A 4,436-nucleotide genomic window follows, 5' to 3' on the forward strand; every position below is an offset into this window, starting at 1 on the left:
AAAAGTCCCACAATGCCTCACTCTAAAACTTGCTGTGTTTTCACTACTTACCCAAGCCACAAAGTCCACATTGACTCCATCGTAAAACGTAATTAAAACAAACATTTGCTTTTCTGTCTCAATTTAAGGTTAGGTTTATGCATAAGGTTAAAAGTGCGGTTAAGTTAAATCTCAGGTTTAATATTACATTTTAAGAATTGGGCGGGGTTTATAACTTCGTGGATGTGGTAACTAGTGACGACCAAACATTTTCTTCATGTCTGGACCATTGATTGTTCTGGAAAAGGGCTCCAACAAGTCGATCGCGAGCTCGCAGCCCACCTACCTATAAGTAGCTCGTCAAACAATTATGAAAGGGCATGTATGGATGGCATAAACAAATCTCACAAGTATCAGACACCTCAAGCCTCAAGCTCCCGGCTACTATCCAATCAAATCCACATTGACATTATCAAACCTATTTAGCAACAATTGGCCTAAAAAGCCAAAGGTAACACATCTGCCAATTAATTGTATAGCAACATTGCCCCTGTAAGCCAAATCAAATGAAACGCGAACGACCATTGATTCACGTAAACACGAGAAAAATATACTTTTACTTTCGCAGCAAGCATGACGCTTTTGACCGCGTTGACGCTCGAGGCCCGTCTGTTTTCTAAGGAAAGGTTAACATTGTTTTACCCGAAACAGTCTTAACACTAGTAATTAGAATTATTCATTTTCTTTTCTATCTCTTTTTTTCTCCACTTGTCCAGTGTGCATTTCAAATCAAATCCAATTTTATTGGTCACATACAAATATTTAGCAATGTTATCGCGGGTGTAACGAAATGCTTGTGTTCCTAGCTCCAACAGTGCAGTAGGATCTAACAACTCACAACAATACACACAAATCAAAAAGTAAAATATATAAATATTAGGATGAGCAATGTCAGAGTGGCATTGACTAAAATACAGTAAATACAGTGCCTTTGGAAAGTATTCAGACTCATTGACTTTTCCCACATTTTGTTATGTTACAGCCTTATTCTAAAATGGATTCAATTGTTTTTTTCTACAATCTTCACACAATACACCATAATGACGAAGCACAAACATGTTTTTAGAAATTGTTGCTAATTTAAAAAATAAAAAAACTGAAATATCACATTTACATAAGTATTCACACCCTTTACTCAGTACTTTGTTGATGCACCTTTGGCAGAGATTACAGCATCGAGTCTTCTTTGGTATAACGCAACAAATTTGGCACACCTGTATTTGGGGAGTTTCTCCCATTCTTCTCTGCAGATCCTCTCAAGCTCTGTCAGGTTGGATGGGGAGTGTTGCTGCACAGCTGTTTTCAGGTCTCTCCAGAGATGTTAGTTCGGGTTCAAGTCCGGGCTCTGGCTGGGCCACTCAAGGACATTCAAAGACTTGTCTCAAAGCCACTTCTACATTATCTTGGCTATGTGCTTAGGATCGTTGTCCTGTTGGAAGGTGAACATTCACCTCAGTCTGAGGTCCTGAGGGACCTGGAGCAAGTTTTCATCAAGGATCTCTCTGTACTTTGCTCCGTTCATCTTTTCCTCGATCCCGACTGGTCTCCCAGTCCCTGCCACTGTAAAACATCCCCACAGCATGATGCTGCCACCACCATGATTCACCGTAGGAATGGTGGCAGGTTTCCTCCAGACGTGACGCTTGGCATTTAGGCTAAAGACTTCAAACTTAGCTTCATTAGACCAGAGAATCTTGTTTCTTATGGTCTGAGAGTTTTAGGTGACTTTTGGCAAACTCCAAGCGGGCTGTCATGTGCATTTCACTGAGGAGTGGCTTCCGTCTGTTCACTCTACCATAAAGGCTTGATTGGTGGAGAGTGGCAGAGATGGTTGTCCTTATGGAAGCTTCTCCCATCTTCACATAGGAACTCTAGAGCTCTGTCAGAGTTACCATCGGGTTCTTGGTCACCTTCCTGGCCAAGGCCCTTCCCCCCTGATTGCTCAGTTTGGCAGGGCGGCCAGCTCCAAGTAGAGTCTTGGTAGTTCTAAACTTCTTCCATTTAAGAATGATGGAGGCCACTGTGTTCTTGACGATCTTCAATGCTCCAGAAATGTTTTTGTACCCTTCCCCAGATCTGTGCCTCGACACAATCATGTCTCAGAGCTCTACGAGCACTGCCAACTGTGGGACCGTATATAGACCGGTGTGTGCCTTTCCAAATCATGTCCAATCAATTTAATTTCTCACAGGTGGACTCCAATCAAGCTGCAGAAACATCTCAAGGATGATCAATGGACACAGGATGCACCTGAGCTGAATTTCGAGCCTCATTGCAAAGGGTCTGAATACTTATATAAATAAGTTATTTCTGCTTTTTATTTTAATTACATTTTTTAAATTTGATCTAAAAACGTGTTTTCACTTTGACATTATGGGCCAGTGCGGGCTATTCCACCTCGCCGCACTGGCAGGGCGACCGAGAGTATTCAACCAGGTAAGGTTGGGCAGGCTCGGTGCTCAAGAGCTCCAGTGCACCTGCACGGTCCGGTCTATCCAGTACCACCTCCACACCCCAGCCCTCCGGTAGCAGCTCCCCGCACCAGGCTTCCTGTGCGTGTCCTCGGTTCAGTTCCACCAGTGCCAGCACCACGCATCAGGCCTACAGTGCGCCTCGCCTCTCCAGCGCTGTCGGAGTCTCCCGCCTGTCTAGCGTTATCAGAGCCTTCCTCCTCTCCAGCGCTGCCGGAGTCTCCTGCCTGTTCAGCGCAGCCAGAGCCTTTCTCTTCTCCTGCGCTACCGGAGTCTCCCGCCTGTTCAGCGCAGCTAGAGCCTTCTTCCTCTACAGCGCTGCTGGAGTCTCCTGTCTGTTCAGCGCAGCCAGAGCTGTCAGCCTGCATGGAGCAGCCAGAGCTGCCAGTCTACATGGAGCAGCCAGAGCTGTCAGTCTGCATGGAGCAGCCAGAGCTGCCAGTCTGCAAGGAGCTGCCAGTCTGCAAGGAGCTGCCAGTCTGCAAGGAGCTGCCAGTCTGCAAGGAGCTGTCAGTCTGTAAGGAGCTGTCAGTCTGCAAGGAGCTGCCAGTCTGCACGGAGCAGCCAGAGCTGACAGCCTGCATGGAGCAGTCAGAGCTGTCAGTCTGCATGGAGCAGTCAGAGCTGTCAGTCTGCATGGAGCAGTCAGAGCTGTCAGTCTGCATGAAGCAGCCAGAGGTGTCAGTCTACATGGAGCAGCCAGAGCTGTCAGTCTGCATGGAGCAGCCAGAGCTGCCAGTCTGCAAGGAGCTGCCAGTCTGCAAGGAACTGCCAGTCTGAAAGGAGCTGCCAGTCTGCAAGGAGCTGTCAGTCTGTAAGGAGCTGTCAGTCTGTGCCAGTCTGCATGGAGCAGCCAGAGCTGCCAGCCTGCATGGAGCAGTCAGAGCTGTCAGTCTGCATGGAGCAGTCAGAGCTGTCAGTCTGCATGGAGCAGTCAGAGCTGTCAGTCTGCATGAAGCAGCCAGAGATGTCAGTCTGCATGAAGCAGCCAGAGCTGCCAGTCTGTAAGGATCTGCCAGTCTGCAAGGAGCTGCCAGTCAGCCAGGATCTGCCAGTCGGCCAGGATCTGCCAGTCAGCCAGGATCTGCTGAAACCACCAGCCAGCCAGGATCTGGTAGATCTATCTACCTGCCTGAGCTTCCTCTCACTCCCGAGCTTCCTCTCACTCCCGAGCTTCCTCTCACTCCCGAGCTTTCTCTCACTCCCGAGCTTTCTCTCACTCCCGAGCTTTCTCTCACTCTCACTCCTCACTCGAGCTTTCCCTCAGTCCCGAGCTGCCTCAGTCCCGATCTGCTCCTCAGTCCAGTGGGGTTCTGGGTGAGGACTACTAGGCCATGGTCGGTGGCGAGGGTGGACTATCCAGGGAAGCGAGGACAGGGGACTAAGACATTGACTGAGTGGGGTCCACGTCCCGCGCCGGAGCCGCCACCATGGACAGACGCCCACCCGGACCCTCCCTATTGTTTTGAGGTGCGTTCGGGAGTCCGCACCTTAGGGGGGGGGGGGGTCCTGTCATGCCCTGATCGAAGTATTTTGTATTTATCTTTATGTATTGGGTCAGGCCAGGGTGTGGCATGGGTTTTTGTATGTGGGTGTGTATATATCGGGATTGTAGCTAGTGGGGTGATCTAGCAAAGTCTATGGCTGTCTGGAGTGGTTCTCAATCAGAGGCAGGTGTTTATCGTTGTCTCTGATTGGGAACCATATTTAGGCAGCCATATTCTTTGAGTTTGTCGTGGGTGATTGTCCTTAGTGTCTTTGTTCCTGTCGCTGTGTTAGTTGACAAGTATAGGCTGTTTCGGTTTTCGTTACGTTTATTGTTTTGTAGTGTTTGTGTTTATTCGTGTTTACGTTGTTTATTAAACATGGATGCAATCTACATGCTGCGGTTTGGTCCGACTCTCCTTCACACCTAGAAAACCATTA

This window comes from Oncorhynchus keta, chromosome 19 (assembly GCF_023373465.1).
Source record: "Oncorhynchus keta strain PuntledgeMale-10-30-2019 chromosome 19, Oket_V2, whole genome shotgun sequence".
NCBI lineage: Eukaryota > Metazoa > Chordata > Actinopteri > Salmoniformes > Salmonidae > Oncorhynchus > Oncorhynchus keta.